The sequence below is a fragment of the Megalops cyprinoides genome, chromosome 4 (genome assembly GCF_013368585.1).
Source record: "Megalops cyprinoides isolate fMegCyp1 chromosome 4, fMegCyp1.pri, whole genome shotgun sequence".
NCBI classification, from domain to species: domain Eukaryota; kingdom Metazoa; phylum Chordata; class Actinopteri; order Elopiformes; family Megalopidae; genus Megalops; species Megalops cyprinoides.
In genome coordinates, this window is record NC_050586.1 from 12,145,528 (window position 1) to 12,167,276 (window position 21,749).

The 21,749-nt window shown below is 41.1% G+C and overlaps 1 protein-coding gene across 1 annotated transcript in view; it reads left to right on the forward strand.

Annotated features, from left to right (window-relative positions):
• The first annotated feature begins 5,171 nt into the window (after positions 1 to 5,171).
• lzts1 (leucine zipper, putative tumor suppressor 1) overlaps positions 5,172 to 21,749 on the forward strand; it is a 34,570-nt gene continuing 17,992 nt past the window's right edge. Inside the window, exon 1 of the mRNA XM_036527329.1 lies at positions 5,172 to 5,352. The gene's annotated coding sequence lies outside the window, so the exon portion shown is untranslated. The remainder of the gene's footprint in view (positions 5,353 to 21,749) is intronic.

The following is a 21,749-nucleotide window of genomic DNA, read 5'->3' on the forward strand; positions in this document are numbered from 1 at the left end:
CAGCGCGTCTCCAAACCTCTCCATGGAGCAGTTCATAAGTTCACTTGCAACACGCTGCCTACCGTTTAGTCTGTCAGCAGTTCACCTTTTTGACTGGTTTCAGCAAGACACGCTGCTGGTGAGATTCTAATTAGGCCTGGTGTGTCTGGATGTTGCTCTCTCCCTCAGCCCCCTCAGTCTCTCGGCTAATCGAGTGAGCGCTGAGGCACCGTCTGTCTCTTTGATAGATAAGTTTCGGTCAGGAACAGGGTAATTGTTTTTCAGTTCTGTGCAGTGAAGTTTGGTACATTTTGAGCACTGCCTATCCAAACAGCTTACCGAAAGCAGGTTTCCTTAATCTTTATTTTCTTTATATTTTGTATGTTTCAAATGTTCAGTTTGGATTGACTGTTTGACTTAATTTTAGTTTACTTATCTTTGCTTTAATTCATGTTTTCTTTTTTTTCCTCTTTACCTCTTGTTTCTGCCTTCTTTTTCTGGCTTTACTTTAATAACAGGGCTGAGTGATTTTGCAGCCCCTGACTACGAGAAGTTTGGTGAATACGTATCCTGGATCGTGCACCATGAAGACCGAGTCTGGAAAGTGAGTTCACCTTATTTTGAAATTCGTTTTTGCATTTTAATCTTCTATGTTGCTAGTGTTACCAGTAAGCAGGGCAGGCCTTAACACAAGCTGAATGTGTACAACAGCATCACATTGGTTCAGTCACGTTATTTGCCGAAACACAAAAAGCCATGGCAAAAAACATGAATTCTCAGAGATAGACACCTTACATTTGATATTCTGTTCTCATCTGCTTACATTGTTATGACAGCTTCCTCCGTGTACCACAGTGAATTTGTTTCTCCTACAGATGCTTCCGTAGGTAGGTGACAGCACTGTCATATACTGCCTGCATCAGAGGCACTGCGCTGTCTTCCACAACACAGAATCTGCAATCAGAGAGGTGCTTGATTTCGCTTCAGTAACATTTCAGGTCTGTTATTCCCTTTCTCTTGAGACAGAATCCTGACACCTGTCAAGATGCTTCAGCAAAAACAGGAACAGGTATTCCTGCACTCCGTGTGTTAAGAATACAGTCACCGATGAAAAAAAAAAAAAAAAAAAAACCTCATCTTTACTCAATACCCACTGCCATCTTGCATGGCTTTTTGCCATTCTAATGAAGTGGGAGGTCCAGCAGTGGTATCTGAATATATGAATGAAACCGTTTTATGCCATTGTAAATTGCCTGTCATGTTGCACTGAGATTCAGGATTCCGTTCTGATTTTAACCACATATTACATCTTTTCAAGTGTTCAGATTTAGCAAAATATTAACAAACTACGGAAGCCAAAGCAGACTCATACATCTGGCTTGATAAATGTAGGTGAATGTGTTTGTTCAATGTGTAAAGTGAATTCAAGATCCGTTGGCAGGTATTTCACTTTTGTCTAAGAATGCTATTACATTATGATGTGGTGTCTGGTAAGGCGCCAAGAATCAGTTCCAGAGGTGACAAACTGGTGTGGGTTGATTTCAAAGCGGGCAATCTAACCATTATTATTATAGCCATAATTTGGGTGTAACCATACACACCATTATGTGAAATTCATCCAACAGTCAGTCTCCTGCTGACTTTTCCAACTTTGCCTTTATTTCCTTTTTTAATAAATGCTTTATCCTACACTAGCAGAAACAAATATATCACTCCTTGCTAACCGGATTTGCTCACACTCCTCTGTGTCTCCAGCTCATGTGATTGGAGCATTTCCTGACCAGTACAGGTTCCACCATCTCAGCCCTATCTGAGTGAACCAGTCCTAACTGAACCATCTTGGCCAGGATTGCGGTACAAATTTGGTTTTGTATATGCCAGGTCAGTTGACTTAAGTGGTAAAATGGCTGACCATTATAAACTAACAAGGATGTGAAAGCACACAAAACAGTCATCATTGTCTCAACACTGTTTGAGACAATGATGATTTAGACAATGTTGGGCATTTTATAATCATTGCATTATGTCCAAAATTTAAGGGTGTTCATCTAAATCTTTGCTGTCTTATTGGTAGATGATTGATATATTGTTTGTCTTGTGATGGAAGCCTCTGCAATACACATACTTAAACACAAAATAACAATAAATAAACTAGCATCACCAGATACAACACAAACATAAATCAATTGCAACCTTATTGTGTGTTGATATGGGGAAAAATATATGGTGAAAATGAGACATACTGACAACAATATAGTTAACCATTTCTAACTACTTTAACTTAAAAGGTGAGCTTCAGAATTGCTATTTTGTGCAGAAACAGAGGTGTGTCCGCAATCTTTGGTCTTAGACAAGACCTTGGCTTCATGACAATCAGACCTGCCTAACTGAATACCTTCGGCTTGTCAAAATGCCCAGAAACCTTTGTGCAAAATAAACAAGTATTGGAAAACTGCATTGCATCCTGAAAGCCAGCTCTGTAGAAGAAACAGCGATTGCGCACATACTGTTATCAGCCCTAGAGCTGAAAAGTTTCTCCAGCACAGAGATTCACTAACAATAATTGAAAATCGTCATATTTTCCCGCTGATGGATACTTTTTCAGGAAGATCATGTGCATTTTTGAAGACTGCTGAACTTACAGGCTCATTCTGGCCTGGTCTTTAAGAAAGTCAGGGTTGCTCAGCTGAGAATCAAGTCAACTGCTAGCATTGTGATGAGGAAAAGGGAGCATGGATGACCGATTTTAAATGTAATTCACGGGACCAGAAATATTGATGAGAATATTTTGTGATTGGTCACACCATGTGATTGATCATCTGTTATGCTGTCCCAATGTAAATTATATTGAAATCATGACATGACATCAATCTTCATTCTTCAAATGTATAATTACTCACATGAGCATGGCACAATGTGAAGTCATTTGAAGTCACACTAATCACTGATCCCTTATAGAACTGAAGATAAGGTGTAACACCTTTAAAATTCACATAATCATACTACTGAATGTGTGTCATACCCACGCTGAAAACAGAGTCTAACTACTCACTTTGTCGCATATATTATAAAGAAAAAGCAGATTGACAACACTGCCAGAAAATACTGGATAGCATCCAAATGTACAGAGGAGGAGGACCATAACATCAAATGATAAAAGCATAACATACGAGCCAGATGGTCACCTGTATATCAGCATGTATATACCTGTATATCAGTATATCTGTATATCAGTATATCAGCAAAGTACTTATCCCACAATTGCCTCAGTAAATATCCAGTTGTATAAATGGTTAACATTGTAAAAAAAAAAAAAAAAAAACTGTAACCGATATAAGTTGCTCTGGATAAGAGTGTCTGCTAAATGCCAATAATGTAATGTAATGTAATGTAGAGTTCAGGGTGATTCCTTTGTCACAAATACGATGTCTCAGTGGTGTGTGTGGATGAGTTGAAATGCCTGTAATGGACTCCAGGATTACGCTTGACCAGGTCTGACGTTTCCCTGCGTGACCAACCAGTGACCAAGTCTGCACTTGTAATGTTTTCAACCACAGCTGCACACAGGAGCTTGGTCATTCCTGAGATGATCCGTGACTCAATATCCTTGAGAGAAGGTCGCCCGACTCATCAGTGTGTACTGCGATTACGGTCTTATTGAAAAGCAGCCATGGCCGCAATGGGGAACATTGTAGACGCCCATACAAGACTCACGGGGGACCTCTCACACAGCTGTGCTTATTATTTGGTCTGCAGGCAGACATGCGCCCTCGTTCATGCCGCTGAGTTTCCCCTTATGCTTTTTGATATTAGCTGGATAGGATAAACAGAGTATTTCTAAAAGGAAATTTTTGAGGTCTGAGGATTCCATTTCTTCCCTTCTTGGAGGTATCCTAGTGGTGTCACTATGAGCTTGTAACTACACTGCTTTTTCGTTATTTGTAATAACCATAAGGTGTTTTAAGGGATTGCAAAATCATTAAATAATGTAGAATGACTTATCCCCTGTGCTCATCCTTTCTGATGAAGAGGGGTAACAGAATACCAAACTGACGCAAAAAATGATTACTGTATTAAAGCATATTGGTTCAATTTTTGGTTTTGACTTTGGATATCAGATTTTGGATGGTATTTTCTGTGACCCTCAGTAAGAGTGTAATTCAGGGAGAGAACACACTGTCCTGTAGGTTTTCTATTGTATTAGAGCCAGCTAAGTGACAATTTCACAGACAGGACATTGGCCATTTCCAGAGGAGCTCTACAGCTGAAGTCAGGAGGTCAAGAATGAACAAAAGGGAAGACCCAGGGGTCAGTTTTTATCATTCCAGAGAAACACAGCAACAGCAGGATTTGGAACAATGTTTTCAAAAATAAATGAACTATGGCTACAAATCCCATCTATGAGAATAAATGTGATTTATTATTGTTTCCAATCAGCTGGGGGGAAGTCTGCCAGTGCTGGAAAATGAACAGTGACCACAGTTCCAGAATTTAATAATGCATATCTGACCTCCAATTAGACTTAAGATCACTCCAGCCCAACTTATATTACCCTTTAAATCAGTTAAACACATATGCACAGGCATCACTGACTCTGTGTGAAATCTTCCTATGCCACACTGCAACTTCCTCTATACTGTTTTCAGAATGAAGTTAGAATGTCAAAGTTAGACTGAAGTTAGCAGACACTGAAGTACTACAACTAGGCAATTGCCCTTTTCATTTTATTCATAGGCAGAGACATTACAACACAGGTACAAGGGTTTTGTGCTTCATGAAATTTGGTTGCACTTGTTCTACTTTTCGCTGATTTTCAAGGGAAAGGGTGGTGTCATATTTCATCTGCATTGAGAAATAGGAACAGTCCATCTGGGATTTGCAATGACAGTGGTGGAAAGAGAGCAGGCACTTTAAATACAAACCATACACCTTCACACACATATGCATACACACACAAACAGGCGCACAGCAGCATCACAGCAGTGGAGTGCGTCCAATCAGAATGCAGTCAGCCACTGGTGGGCGGGTCTCACATTGGCAGAGGGAGAGAGGTATGATGGATAACAGAGCCCCTGGGCGGAATGCCAAGGAGAGAGAGGGAGAGGGAGGGGGGGTGAGCAAGGAGGAGGGAGGGAGAGGGGAGAGAGAGACGGGGGGAAGGCGAGAGAAGGAGAGTGTGTGTTTATATTGGAATGTGACTGTGTGCTCACTTCCTGGGAGATGGGACATACTGAACACACACAGCAGGGAGAGAAAAAGGCAGGAACTTGCGGCGCAAAGGAAACATTGCGTCTGGAGCGTCCTCTCCACAAGCCAGAGCAGTCATCAATTTCCATGCAGACAGAGCCCACATGCAGGACACCATGACTGAAGGTAAGTCACCCCAGGCTCTCTAACAGCTGCTGATGTGGGTCTGACTGTGGAGGTGGCCATACTGCTTGTATTGATCCTGGGCCAGCAGGCATTCTGCAGGAGGGACAGTCATCTGCAAGCATCTTTTTTGGTTTTCGTGTGGGCTTGTTGGTTTTGCGCACCTGAAATGCAGGTTGGACCAATACTTGTGTATATTCTGCATTTTATGTATGTGGGGGTGCTGTTTAAACAATTTAAATTAAGTGTGTTACAACAGAAAAATATTTATAATATAAGTTTACATAGTTGCAAGACAAACGTAGCTCACCTTTATTCCTTTTGTGTGGGTGCCCCACTTTGGGAGACTTTTGGTCAAGTTCAGAAAGAATGTATGGAGGTGTGTGAGTTTGGTTTTGCTTTTTGAGGCAGCGCTGAGCTAGATTACATTGTCATTAAATTGTTCTGGAGTTGCGTATGTGTAAAACTCTTTAGGATGGAAAAATACACTATTTTCAGAGCGGCGCATAGTTCTGTACACCTCTGTGAAAACAAAGAATGAGTACTACCTAAAATATTCTTGCAGCAGTTCTATAGATTATAAAGTATTCCAATAATGCAAAAAAAGATTCAGTTACTTGGGTCTATTAAATTTATTCACCTTACTAACACAGATATGGCAGGAAACTAAAGGAACACTTTTAGATAAAGCAGTCATGTCTGTAAAATCAGTGCACTGGTTTTCACAGCCTTCATTTCTAACAGAGTAGAATGGGGAAAAAACTTCAGATAAATTGAGATGGATATTGTTAATCCATTCGACTCATAATATATCATCTCTCCTTTCAAAGTCTGACTAAAAGACCAGAAGAAACCATAAGAGATAACAAAAAGCTTGAGGAATATTAGTCTCCTCGAAGTGTTGAGATAGTGTGTAACTATATTATTCTGAAGGCGGTCCTTTTGGCCGAGTAGCGCCCTGACAGTCAAACTTGTTTCCAGATGAAAAGAGTCATTTCGAGAAGGGCATTACATCATACTTTCCCGAGATTATCTTTGTATTGTAAGGCCCGTATTTCACATCACACTCACAGGCAGGGTTAATCCTGGGAGTGCAGTGAAGCTGAGGCAGAGGGCAAACAGGGGAGCTGGTCCAGGCATGTCAGGCCTCACATTGCAACACTTTTTTAATATGCTGGGAAACCTGAATGCTGAGTGGGTGTAGGTTCAGAGCTTTTCAAAACGTTACTGTTGGCCTTGTGTTCTGTCTGCTGTCTCAGAGAGTGCAAAAAAATGTATTATCCTGACCCAATAAACAAGCTGCTCTCTTAGAATAGCATGCCCATATTTCAAATTAGGCATCTCTGAAAATGTCTGAATTAGCCAAAAGTGGGTTATGGATTTTTAAGTTCAGCACTTCTAGTTCTCCACTCTGGGGCTTGGCCAGAGACAGAATAACCCTATATCTTCAGAACACATAGTCTTCTCATGCCAGAATGTGAAATTGAATAAGTCTTTTCCATCGCTGACTAATTTATTCAAAAAGAGTGTTATATCCAGACTTTTCGCCCTTTAGAAAATGATATGAATTGTAAACAAAACATATCCTTCAAACAGTTTTAGCTATACCCCCACTCCAGCTTGAACTTTTCACCCTTGAGACATCATACTACTGCTGATATGCCAGTAGAAGCCCTCTGAGGTATTTCTCAGGAGGGATTAAATATCACCTGCTTGTACCAAGAAAGTACAGCACTGCCCTCTGTTCTGAAGTGAAAATAACATGAGCCAGTATAGTCTTTCATGCAGACAACCTTCCAAGCTTGTCAGGGTCTGAACTGTAAAAGAACAGGGTTGAGTTTCAAAATGGGAGCAGGAAACTCTTGCCAGACTATTCAATAAGGAATTGATTAAAGATATGGCACACCTGGTCAAAAAAATATGTTTTGGTTGAATCAAAACAGGGTCTTTAAATGACATGCTTTGAAAGTTAATGCATATGACATTTCTTACCAGATCCCGGGTATGGATGGCCCTCATAGCTGGCTGACTGATTTCACTTTAATAACAGAGATCCAATTTGTCTGATCACAGGCCTGTTCGCACCATTGTCTGTAGATAATTACATATAACTAAGATAATTAATAACTTCTGAGCAATAGAAAAACATGTGCCACCCATCAGATAATACTCATTCATACCCAACAAAATAAAAGGTGCTAAGAATGGAATGCTAAATTACAATATTGTCATGGATGTTGTTTGACACATACAACATCCACAAATTCAATGTGGGTTGAAAGGTGTGAGCCTGAGGTTATTTGCACCTGGGTTTAATTTGAGCAGTTTAGGACATTAAATAGACACGGTGGAACACTTTGCACCATGCTGGAGTTGCACTGAAGTGTGAAATGATGATGACACGAGGCTGAAACCAAGGATGGAATGAGGAAGCACAGCGGGCAAGGAGAGAGGGACCGCTTCGCGAGGCACTGCTATCTCTTGTTGACTAATGGCACGGATCAGGGGGATGGTCTTGCTCCAAGCTGACAAGTTTATCACCATCTCCTAACCTAATGGCAGCTATTTTATAGCCCAATAGGTCTGAGCCTTAAATCCTGACGACTGTGAGCGCTTCACTCCCTCCCACATGCCAAGCAGTTTCAGTCAACACTCAGGCCAGCGTGCCACAACACCACCAGCCATATATCAAGCAAACGCCATGTCCCTCATTCATTTTTGTGTTGACTAAACTACTAATTACCAGAGATTATAGACTGCACTGAATTATTGTCAAGAAGGAGTTTATAATGTTTGGAAATCCCCAGGCTTTCCTGCCAAGTTACTCACCCGTACTGAAGGTAATCATCCCTGTTGCTAATGCTCATTTCATAACTACACCTAAATGCATTATTAATACTACACTGAGCACTGAGGGGAAAATTCAATCAAAGAGATCTCCCACCCATGGTGGCATAATCTAATCAAGCAGGGATTGTTTCTCTCTTGCAATAGACCTTGGAAAGACTCTGAACTACACAGGTTTTCTACCTTTATACCTTTTCATTCAGTTTCTACAGTGTTCTGGTTCGTAAACACTTTGTGCAATACTTTGATGCATGCACAGCATGGCTTCCCAAATTCAATTACTTGGGCTTTGTTGCAAATGGTTTGATGCAGGGAGTAAGAACACTATGGCTGTGGGATAGAGGTAACATAAACTGAGGAATATATTAAGGAATATTAGGAGGAATGAGGAATATTATTAATCAGATATCAAGACTGAAAACAGACCTAGTTCCTACTTAATACCAGCACCATACCAAAAAGCACATGGTGGAACAATTAATGCAAAGAAAGGTACTTTCTACAGCAGTGCAGAACGGTGGGGAAAATGTGCCAAAGACAAAATCTCAGCCAGTTTTTTTTTTTTTTTTTTTTTTTGTATTTTTGTGTTACAAATGATTCAACACAAACTAGCTGCCAATGCAATACCTGCTAGTTTAATAATCAACATGGAACTCTGGTATATGCTGCAAAAAGTAAAAATGTTTACATGTTGCAACAAATGCACAGAATACATGAACAACAGATATGCCTAATCAAATAGCAAATACAGCTATAGCTCCCCCAACACACACACACACACACACACACACACACACACGTACACATGTTTCTATTGTAAGATAAGCAGACTACATGTGGAAAAAAGTAATCAAAGTGAGTAGGCTGTAACAAGAATAGCTGAGGGTGTATTGGGGCACAACTGTAGACATGGCTATAAGTTCCTCCTGGATAGGCAGGACAGCTATGGAAGGATCATATATGCCTGGGATGTCATCCACTGGTACAAAGAGAAAAAGTCCTGTATCCTGGTCAGTTGGTGCAGGTACTCAGTGGAGAGAGAGGTAGAATACCAACATGATAGCCAATTTGCCAAGCAAGACTCTGCAGGGCCCATTGGACAGCTGACTTGGAGAGGTGATGACTGGCAGCTTCTGAGTTTGAGGTCACTGGGCTTTGACCCAGTCAGACACAGCTATTATTGTGGGCTTAGGGCCATGTTTCCTATCACATCTCTCCTTCGTTCACAGCAGATGACTTTTGACTTTGGGCTTTGCCGGGGCAGGTGGGAAGTGGGATCTGGGTGCGCAGAGCCTGGGGAGAGGTAGAACCAATTTGCTTACCAGCATAAGGGAAGGTGGGAAAACACCTGGGGCGGTGTGGTGTGTCACTCTGCAGTGAACAAGGGTCTGTGAGAGGATTGTTGTTAAGGTGGTTACACCCCTCTACCCCTGAGGGTGTTAGCAGGCTGTGCATATATAGCCATTCACTTGCATAGCCATTCGCTGTTAGGAGGAAAGTGAATTAGGTGGACACAAATTGTGGGCCATCCATCGTTATGGCCCGGGGTAAGTCCCACCAGGCAATGGAGAGATCAAGGACATTAACCAAGGCTCCGGCTGTGACAGAAACCATTGGGGCCACCTCAGTATACTGGGAGTGGAGGTCAAAGACAACTACCAAGAAGCACTGGTGGTGGGGAGCAGAATGGAGTTCTCCACATACATCCATTTGAAGACACCTCTAAGGCTTTGACAGCGAGTCAAGTAGTTGCAACATTTGGCATAAGCCAGGTTTTCCCAAACTATCCTTCACTAAAGGCTCAGTTTTGCACCTGATGCCAGGCCACCAAACTGTGATTCTGCATATTTACTTAAATTTGATTACGCTGAGGTGCCCCTCATGTGCCATAGTCAACACATGCCCCCATAGGGCTTCTGAGATCAGTACATAGTGCCCCTGTGACACAAGCATTACCCCAGCATGTCAGTTTGTGCTTTACTGGTGAGGAGGGCTCCGATGCTGGCACAATTTGAGCTGGCCAACCCTTCCCAAATGGGTCACAAAGAGAGAGTCTCCTGCAGATGCTTGAACGTACATACTGTATGTGGAACCTGCCAGATCAAAGTGTGCCAAAACCGATTCTGAAGTTGTGAGGTGGTAACTTAGCTGGTGGGTGGCCTTCTGACATGCTGGGATCCGGGTCCATGGTGTGTCTATCTTGAGAATCTGCCAAAGTGGGAAAATGATGGTGGAATACTGGGGAAGGAACCTAAGTAGTAGGCTATCATGCCTAAGAATGAAGCCACCTGAGCAGCAGAGGAGGGCTCTGGGATCTCCAGGATGGCTTCCACATTGGAATGCAGTGGTGAGATGCCAGAGTCTGGCACGTTAAGGCTTGCAAAATCAATAGTCAACACAGCAATCAACACTTGTCCTTGTTGATGGTGTGGTTGTGCCAGTAAAGCATGGTGAACATGTTGCCACAAACATTTGTGCTCTATTCACCACTACATTGTCAATGTAGATAGCTACCATTGGTCCCAAGAAACCATAGTGTTGCCTGCATGTGTGGCTTGGGAGAAGGTAAGGAGATTGTAGGAACTGGGCAGGGAACATTATCAGTCATTGTCATCATAAAATGTGTTTTAAATGATCTGGCATGGACTAACTTCCAATGCGCTACCTGCTGGTTTTAATGATCAACATGGAAGTCTGGTACATGCTATAAAACACCCAAATGTTTACATGTTGTGACAAAGACACAGAATACATGAACAGCAGACATGCCTAAATAAACCCTGAATACAGCTGTAACAGTTCGGCCACTGTCGGCTCCTGGTCCCTGTCAGCAGATAACACAGACATTTTTGATGCTGCGCTGCAGTGCATATCCTCCCTTTGGAACAATTGCCTTAACTGCCTGAACTACTCAGGAGCCCCCTGTACAAATACATAACACATTTCAGACAGAAACCCTTTGTGAAGACTCACTATGCCTCACATTATGAGAGCCTTTGAAAAAGGTGTTTATCCCTCAGTGTGAATCTATAAAGGAAGGGAAAGCATTCCTGTTACCAGCAGAAATTACACAAAGGGTGTGAATGCCTATGTAATGATCAGTCAGTGAGATACTGCTAAAACCATTCTGTGGGATATTGGCTAGTCCTGAATCATTTAGGAAGCGTTACTCTCATTAAAGAATTCTTCCTCACATTTGTTGCATAACAGCAGCCCAGAAGACTAGAGATGAACCGGAAGCCTTGCAGGCAAAGTGAGCAGAGACGAGGCCAGCTTTCACGCGTTGTCAGCTCTACTTCACAAAACTTCTCTTCTCTCACCCTTCAAAAACACCACTCTCCACTTTCACACAGACGGACACCTCAGTCAGTGATTTCAGTCAGCCAAAGTAGTTCTGACACCTTATGCAGCTCAGGTGTCACTTCACTCAGTGCTCAGCCCTCACATTCAGATTTTGAAGCAGGCTCGCGTTTCACTTTATTCCTCAATTATTCAGGAGATCGATGCAGCCAGCCCAATTTATCTGTATGTTCTAGGCCCATGTCCTAAAATACACCATCACATTTCTCTCCTTTCCCTTCTAAAATTAGGCCAGTGCACTGTGCCTTTGCCTAAGTTTTCACTGCCCCATTTTTATTCTGCCTGACTGCTCTGAAATAACCGACAGCAACATCCCTCTGAGAGGTCAAGACAAGTTGAATCACTCCACCTTGCACAATTATGTCTGAAATATAATTGCTCTATTTTTGGAACAGTCTGAATCATTCACTGTCCAATGGGCCAATTGGACAATGTGCACAGAGGGCACATATTGTATACAGGAGCACCAGTGTACATGTTCTGTGATACCTTTATTAAATTGCATGCCTGGTTATCTTTTGTTCTGTTAGATTCTCAAGGTTTTCCTCTCCACAGACAAAGTGAAATAGATCTTACATTTAGTAGGCTAAGCTTTTCAACCCTGTGAACCAGTTGAGAAACATTAAACCACAAGGAAAGAAATTCTCATTAATGAGAAAAATTTCCCTGAGAGCTGAAAATGTATGAATATCACTATCATCATGTTCATAGGTAGAGAAACATTCTGTTCTATATATTAATGTATCTGCCTACTGTATTACTCAAAAGGTTGTAAAAACAGGGATTTTTTTGGAATATTGTGCCTTAATGCATGTCATTTTTAACATGCATTAAAACAAGGGATAGATTTGTAAATGAGGTTCATTACATATTCAGGCTAATTCACACAAAACATGTGCTTGTCACCAGTAACATATAATACAAAAATTGTTAGAATTTTTATAGCAGCTAACTGTCATTTGTTTAACGTGTGTCAGCCTATTTAAAGTTAGTGTAAAGTGGACAAATAAGCCATGGTAGACAGTGATCACTTTCAGAAGTAGACAGCGTGAGCAAATGTTTAGGAAATTAAGCAAGAGGATTTTTCACACAAGAATTATTTCCTTCTACAGATGAGTGAGAGAATGATAAAATAACAATGCAGACTCCTGAGCCACCCAGTAATAATCTTGCTAAAGGAAAGCAAAGAAGACCTTGAGCTCTGCACACAAAGGTTTCATTCCCTTCTAGCAATGATAAAAAATATTACAGAGGTTTTGATGTCTGGTATTTCTCAGACCATCATATTTATTTTACACCAGCAGATAAGATAGTCAAAGGGAGAAGCAAGAGAGCTGTGACTTTTTTCATTGTCTCCATGGAATCAACTGCACATATTTGTCCATTGGACCAACCCACCCCCCTAAACAAACCTTTTTGTAACATTCAATAACTGTGTATGCTGCATATGATGCAAATCATGGCAGCAATGTGATTTTCCTGATTTGTTCATGATAGCTTTATGTTCTGAAAGTTCTTCACTTAATTATTTGCAGCATGTACTATGGAGAGTCTTGGCAGTTGGCTGAAGCACCCAATGTTGTTTGGGCAGACTGTTCTCTCTATCCTCCAAGTCAATATTTTGCTGTTTTCTTTAATGTTACATTTATTATTTATCACACTGCAAGTGAACAATCTGATCTCACATACTGAAGAAAATAATACTTGATTCTTTTCCTGACGCTTTATATTGAATTAAATGTGGTGCACGTGTAGAATTGGTTTAATTTCATAAACTAAAAAAGAAAAGCAAGATTGACAGATGTTGTGAAAACAAAGCAAAACAAACTCATGAATGGCATGAAAAGTATTTTTAGTTTATCACAACCTCCCTTGACAGGATGTCCTCACAAACTGTGACCAGCAGTAATTCTTTTGACTGACTGGACAATTAGCTGCTCTGAATAACCACTTCTGTGAATTGGCTGTTTTCGTGCAACTAATAGCGGCTGCATCTGAGACTGTAACGGAGCTGCTAGCCCGTTACGGAATGCCTCTATAATTGGAACAATAAAAAATAAAGCCATACATGACTGTTCATTACTCACCCGTTTTGTTATACAGAAACACTTCGCGGAATTCCGATGTAAGTTTGTTAGTTCGCAACCGAGCGCACTGCGCACGTTTAGAAACAAAGTTCTAAATTACTGTTAGGCTACACTGTTGTTGTTGTTGTTGTTAGGGTGGCCAACTAACAGAGCAGTGAAGGGACAGGCTGTTAAAAACTTAGCTAAACAGTTTTAACTTTGTTTTACATGTTTTATGGTACCGTGTGAGTGTGATAACTAGCAAAAGTCTTACCGCGTATCTGTTGGTGTTTCAGTACGCAGCCACTAGTTCCGGGTCATCGGAGGGCAAAACGTGATTCGTTGCGCTGGGGCTATATTTATCATTTAATGTACATCGGGTAGTATAGTCTAGTTAACACCGGTTTTCATATATGTTTATTTTCTGAACTTGGGTAAACTGGAAAATGTGTAAAATCTGTTATAATTGAAATGCTATTTGCTATGTAAATTATTTCTGTGAATTATTACAATATTACCTGTTTTGGATTAAAAAGAATTAAAATTGTTTTTGATCGTCCCAGCCAGCGAGGAGGGTATATAAGGGGTCTTTGCCCTCATTTTAGCTGGTTGGTTGAATGGGAGTGAAGACTGGTCAGAGTCTAAGCACAGTCAGTCAGTCAGTCAGTCTTATTGGAAGCCTCTGTCTTGTTTACCTGTTTGTTATTTTATTCTTTTTGTTTTTGTGGCATCTTTGTTGCTTGAGTTCTGGTTTTTGGTCATACTTTTGCCACCTGCACTGTACATAGCCTTCACCTTCACTTGCACGCCTGGGAACCAATAAAAACACCCTTGCCACTTCATTTGTTGTTTGGCTCCATTTTGGAATTTTTTGCCTGGCTGCTGTGGTTGTCCTGTCACAGAGACCAAGAATTTTATCACTCTGTAGTACTGTAGTAGTTAACACAATGTAGTATTCTGAGCATTAAAAGGGACGGCAGTGTAGCATAGTGGTAAGGTACAGGGTTTGTAACCAAAAGGTTGCTGGTCTGATTCTCTGCTGGGACACTGCTACCCTTGGGCAAGGTACTTAACCCACAAATATCACAGTAAACATCCAGCTGTATAAATCAATAACATGTAAAAATTGTAGGATATGTACATTGCTCTGGATAAGAGCATCTGCTAAATGGCAGTAATGTACTGTAGTACTATTCCCTTAAAATCTAGGCCTGTAGAATCAAAACATATGATGTCCTTTTTTTGTCCTTTTATGCTATAAAAGGACAAAATAGATATTTATGTTTAGTGAGCATTTGAGTGAGGGTTTTGGATTCATTGTTTGACTGAAGTAAGTGGAGGATCATTATGCTGAGCACACCTGGGAGGAGTTAGGGGTGTTTGGTCAAGCTCTACCCAACCCGTATCAATTTCATGTTAGGAGTAGGTTGCTTAACCATACAGCTTTCAGCTGTTCTTGTTTCCATCATTTAATAAAAAATTAACTTATTATTATTGTTATAACTGTTGTTATTGTTACAAAAAAAAATTAATTGCCTTCAGAGACTCGTTCAAGCAACATCTCACAATACCCCTGCTAAACTACTTCAGTGTGTCATTTCCCTATTAGGACAGATGGGAGAGTAAAAGTGTAATGGTAAATGTTTCATGGGTAGGTTATTTTTGCTGAATGACAGTATCGCATAGAAACAAAGAGCTGCCTAAAAGAGTTTTTGGATGGCCTCCAGCCCCTTCCTCACTCTTAGGGAATGCTTAGTGCACAGCTGACAGACGACATTAATTGATCAAGAACATGAAGTGGATTCTTTGCTTGCGGTGCAGTCCGACAGCCACTCAGACGTTTCGAACCCAGGGCGGGCCCCGTCATTTCAGTGCAGTACTAAGACACCAAAAAGAGAGCTGGGAGCCACGTAGCCTTTGGCTCTCCTCACGAAAGTGCCCTTGTTTCTCATGCGTGTGGTGTCTCCGCCAGCGTTAGTGTCTGCTGCTGTACACAGGAGGCTGCCCGCAGGCCGTGGCAGGACGCAGGCACCGCTGTGGGCCTGTCAGCGGCACTGCCGTTCTGGGCAGGTGGCCAGAGGCCTCAGGTGAACTCCTGTGATCTGTGTCCATCAAACAGGACCAGGGGGGTCAGCTCAGTTGTCTGTGGAGCTGGGAGCATGTCTTCTGCATCTTCAAACAAAAACACCCTCTGGTTCAAAGGCACAGCTGTCAGCTGGATGCAAAAATGCATGTTATACACTTGCATTTTTCTTGGTGGATGGCATTATTCTGAAAAATAAATGGCGCTTATGATTTAAGGAAAAAAAAATCCTTTTGACAGGTCATTAAAGGGGGATCGCTTTGTGTCCATCTCATGATTTAAAACGCCGCGTGGAGAGCAAAAGCAATAAACCAGCAGATGAATTCTTTGATACACCGCCCGCCAGCCGCACTGTATCAAAATGTAATTACTTTACACGGTGGGGCCTTGATGGAATCTGTCCAATTTCCCCCCTGCTGGCCCTTGTTACCTCTGCAAATCTCGGTGACACGGGCTCAATCAGCGGCACATGCTCTCTCCACCACTGTCATTCATTTCACCTTGGCACCCCTCCCCACCCCACCCACCAGCGCTCGGACTCTCCTTCAGCAATACTCTGAGGTGCTTGATGACAAAGGGGGTCCACTGCTCACGCTCTCCCTCGTGCTCTCCAGTAATGACAGTGTGGGAACCACTCTTCAGCCCCAGAGAGGTAATTCATTCTCTGCCTCCTCGCAAATGAACTAAGCGGATTATCCAATTTGCTCCAATTGTGTGCTGTAAGGGGGAAAAATTGCACCAGACCATGCAAAGTGCTGAGACCCAGTGAGGTGGTTGGGGGTGAGGGGGTGGGCATTACACAGAAAATGATGGATAGGTTTATGCCTCTGCCCCACACATTACATCACCTATTAGGAGAGCATCATTTTTACCAGGGATGTGTCACTTAGGCTTCCTAAGAGGCCCCTATGAATAAGAGACACAGTTAAAAGATGTAAGAGGAGCCCTTGACTGGCAGAGGCAGAGAAGGTCCTCTCTTTTCAGTAAATCACCCCATTACCTAAATGCTTTCTCCTCCATGCCTACGCCTCTTATTCCGTGGGTGTATTTCTCATGCAAAATGCAATTGCGGCATATGTCAGTGTCACTGCAAGTAGGAGCAGGGCTTTAAAAGATTTAACGGAGGATTTTTCTGTGCATATGCTGTGTCCCTGTTTCCACATCACACACGTCTTTGGCAGTGCACTGGAGACAGGCTGCACGTGTCACACTGGACCTCCTGCACCCACAAATCATTTCCTGATCACTGACACCAGGAAGTCACATGTTCTAAAAATGACTGTATCTGTGGCTTCCAGCTTCATCTTCACAATACTGATGCATCACTAGCTTTCTGTGCTATCATTATGAATCTCTCTTTTCAAGAATAAAGGCAGCAATAATATTGTGTAATAAGAAGATATGTTTCTTCATTAGATATATGATATTTGCCATAGTAATTATGCATGTCTGCAATTAGTTTTACTTTTGTCATCAGCTATTGATATTTCGGGTGCCAAGATAAGAGAATTAGTGCACGGAATACAAAACCTGCAATCTGGATGAACAAAGCCCATGTCGTTGCTATGGAAACCAGCTGTTTGAGTCAGCTATGAGCCATGAACAATTGAGGTTCAGTTCTTTACACTTTCAATCATTCAAACAACATTCCTTGTGATGAATGTCATTGACCGTGTGTTTTTCACAGGAGGTCACCGGAAGAGACTTGCGCAAAAAAGAGATTAAGATACTCTGTAAAAGCAGACTTGAAGAGACATGACGAGGGCCTTGTGTCATTGTGTGAAGGTTACAGATGTTAGAACGGTCTGTCTCTCCTATCTACACAGTGTAAGGGAGAGAAGAGACATCCTGAGTATCCGGTATAACCACAGGAATGTGATAAGACCCACATGTACTTTGTGCTAACAGGGATGTTAATGCAGATACAATGTATAGGTGCCTTCAGAACTTAGACCAGTACTTAATGGCCCTTCAGATTTGGCAACAAACGCCTGGCTGGAAAGGCTGGTAAATGGCCTCACAGTGCTTTCATGGTCATGTTTACTTTTAAAAAGTAAAGTAGCCAGAAAAAGAACAGTAGCCAGCATAGCAACTTTCTCTTTCATTTCAGTTAATGTATAGCACTGTCTGAAAGAAATACACAAACTCTAAAATCAAACTGCTGTGTCTTTTTGAAATTACAGCCAGCATGATAAAAATAAATATAGAGCAAATATGGCAATAGCCTATGTTTAGATGTCACCTCATTGTGCATTAAGCAAACACCATTTCCAGACCGAACCACCCAGACCGAGTCTTAACAGTGTCTTTCACATAAAATAAGATTTATTACATGGAACAAAATATTTTTTCTTGAAATGTAGGACTTACTCTCTTAGTAAGGAGTCTCAGGAAGGAATGCATGATGGACTATTCTGAATTAGTTTCAAACAGAATTAGTTTATGACAGTGTTTCTCCAAACCTAGGCATAAATAGAAGCTAATTTTCCATAATGAGGAAAGGGCTGGTGGTGTGTGGGAGGAACAATTTGGCCAGATTTCAAGCAATCTTTATGTGACAATCTGTCTTGATTAGGAACAATGTCCCACACGTGGTGACGGACACGGAGTCTCGTAATGATCCTCCTCGCTCTCGCTGGAGAGGAGCTGGTCTGTGCAGCTGTAGCCAATATGTTGTCAATTAAGTCATATTCCGATCGTCCCCCCAGGCTTCGCTGGTGAATTAATCCACAGCAGTTCATTCCCTTTGTCTTACCCCATATGGTTCCCCATCATGGGCTCAGTCTCAATTGTCCCTCCAGAGCCTACAATAAAAGAGAGCACCCCCTGAGTGGCAGCAGTTGCAGCAAGCCTCACCGTACAGTATGCATGATCTTTAAACATACAACTCGCCGTAGGAATCAGCCCAAGGCACTGAACAAAAGGATTTGTTTTGCTTTGTTTTTTTTTTTTTGTTTTTTTTTTTTAATTGAACTATAATTATAATAATAAGAACAATAATGATGAAAGTAGCCTTGTATGTAGTCACTGCACCTGTGGTTATTTCACTCCTGGTGGTCTTATACAGTACTTTCCTCCTCAATCAAGATCTGTCATTTAAAAACAAACAAAACAGAGTAGTTGTGATAGTGCTGCTGCATCTCCTGTATGTCACTGTCACCATACATTTATTCTCAAGTCCGTTTAGCAATCAATTCTGTCTGTGCCTCGTCCCCTCTGTGAGCTTGCTTATTCAAAAATGTAAACTATCAAGAGAGCTGTAAATCAGAACGGAGCTAACCTCAGGTAATCAATCTGTTGCACTGCATTATGAAGTAACTCTGATGTAACAATATTTGTAGCTGAATTAGCTCCACTCTGAGAAAAGCAACATTAGCTAGGCAAATTCGCAAACTGCCCCAGATTTGTGGACTCCTCACTGCCACACCTTTTCACATAGCAGCTTCAAAATTTAAATAAAAGCTGTCTCAAAGATCATGCATGTTAAATTCCATGTCATTCAGTTAATAAAGATATGTTTTGAGTGTTTGTCAAAAAATCTTACTGGCAGGTGAGGTTACAGAACAAAAAAAAGAACATGTGTACCACAGTTTTGTGACTTTATTGCATACATACAGTTCAAGTAAATAGGGCTTCTGAGCTTGGACTCAACAGTATGTGTTACGAGAGAATACCACTGGCTAAGTTAAAGCCAAATTTCCTTGATGTTCATCAGAACCTGAGCATCAATGTAATGGTTCAGGCACACGTGAATGGGAAATTATGGGATCCATTTAGTTAATGTTCATCATTTAGAATCCAGAGCACTAATCAGACATCCCTGAGGCAATCAGAGATGAAAGGGACATGAGAGGTACCGTTGACATGCATGTCGGGGTTGATGGTGTGGCGCTTAAAATTCTGCAAGAAATAATTCTAAACATTTATTATTTACATAAAGCAGAAACATAACACAATCACGGTGCAGTTAGACATTCACCTTGGCACGTATTTCATTTGACTTTGTGTAGTTCATGAAAAATGACAACCATTTGGGTGGACAAGAAGGAAGAGGATTTAAGAGACCTAATAAAGGAAAAAACGTGTTATTATACAAAATAAATGCAAACCCTAGTAATTTTTTAAAATAGTGCTTTGTTCCTAAACAAGAGTTGGTAGCCGTACTTATTTTATTTGAACTTTATTTTATGCCCATGATAAACAAGCCCTAAACAAATATTTCATGAGGAGTTGATGTTTAACCCTCTGACTGCCATTTCAATATGGAGGCTAAATCATGTGCCTACTGGTAAATATATATTTTTATGTAATGACAGCTCCTTTACAGTTAGATAAATGGATCGGATTGCATGTACCTAAACACATCAGCTTATACATGTTGAGTGAATAACTGTACAACTCTCACTTAGCAACTGGTGAAATTCTGGGAATATCACAGCGATTTCAGTTTGTGAAGAGGCCCATTTGTTGGACACACAAAACACAGCAATTATCAGGTATTTTTGCAGGCAACACTGCAAGGTGCCTGGCTGAATGCAGTACAAACTGAGTGTTACAAAAATAGTGTTTTGTAAAACCAAGATGGCCATGGCAAGCCAGAGGAACTGATGAGAGGTGAACTGAGACAGGGCGACCTTTGTGCTCTTAGCCCTGGGTGTTGAAGTGAGGAAGAACTCACAAACAACCTGGGACACATTTCAGCTGCAAAAACAAGTGAACAGAAAGCAGTCTCCCTTCTTCAGGAAAGGGGAAGCTCCAGGTCCCGGTGGACACAGGGCTGAAAAACAACATCCTCTTTTGAAGAGAGAGAGATATCCAGATACCCCAAACGAAGATTTCAGAGTGGCAGGTTGTTGTCGGGGAAAGAAACAGTTCTCCCTTTAAAAGCCTTCTTCGATGTCACTCTGAGGCTGATGCCATTAATGTTCCCAATCACTTTAGCACACCTAATGTGTAATTTGATTTGCAATGGCCATTTTCGTATCTTCAGACTTTCTAAAAAGCCTCCTTTCCCTGAGATCTGCCGGGCCTGTTCTTGATTATCCTCATGAATTAAGGATTAAGCACCAAATTTCATTTTGCATGCAAAAATTAATTTAAAATGCACTTTAAAAAGCAAGCCTTCACACAAAAAAGTCAAGAAAGTACACAAATTGAAAATCGTTTATGCTGGGTCATTTAAGTAAACATATTTAGTAGTGTGTTATAAAAGAAGAAGATGAAACACAATTTAAAATGAAATTGATTATTATGCAGTACAAAGAATGCCATTTCAGTGCTATCATCTTGCATAATTGGTATTGCAAGACTTGAAAGGCCACCTCTAAAAGCTGGCCAAATCAATCCAAAATGACCAATCCTGTGAAGTCTAGTACTCCAATTTTAAAAACAGAGACTATTTCAGAGAGTGATCAGTGATTTGAAATCCAGAAAAACTTTGACATTTATTGTTACTGGTGTGTCTTTTCACCTAAACCCTGCTGTTACCCAACACCAAGGCAACTTGTTTGAAGGCACTAATCATTGCGGATTCACAGAGATATACATTTAAAAGACTAAAAGGTCTAAGATTATAGATAGTGGTGGCCTTTATAATTCACTGGATTCTTCATTTCAGGAGTCCTCAGCACAGAGTTATTTGGGTTGGGCTGGTTCTCTCATATGACACTGACATTCAAATGTTACTCTTGTAGTTGATGTTTACAGTTTGGCATTGTTTCTTCAAACATACACCACAAGAGTTCACATAAACTGAAGCTAGATGCAATGTACAAAATGTAACAAGCTAGAAAAAGCTTGGTGACACACATATGGTGTTAAGACAAATACTATTTGCCTTAGAAATCCTTGCCATATAAGCAAGCTGTGTTATTTCAGTAAGCAAAACTACACAAAATTTCATGAAATTGGAGCATTTTCCCTCAAACTGTAACTGAGTCCACACCGACAAGTTAAATTCACTTACAGCTGTGAACATTGTCCTTGAATTTATCATTACATTAGAAACACAGAAGTGAACTGGGAAGCATGGCAATTAAATTAAT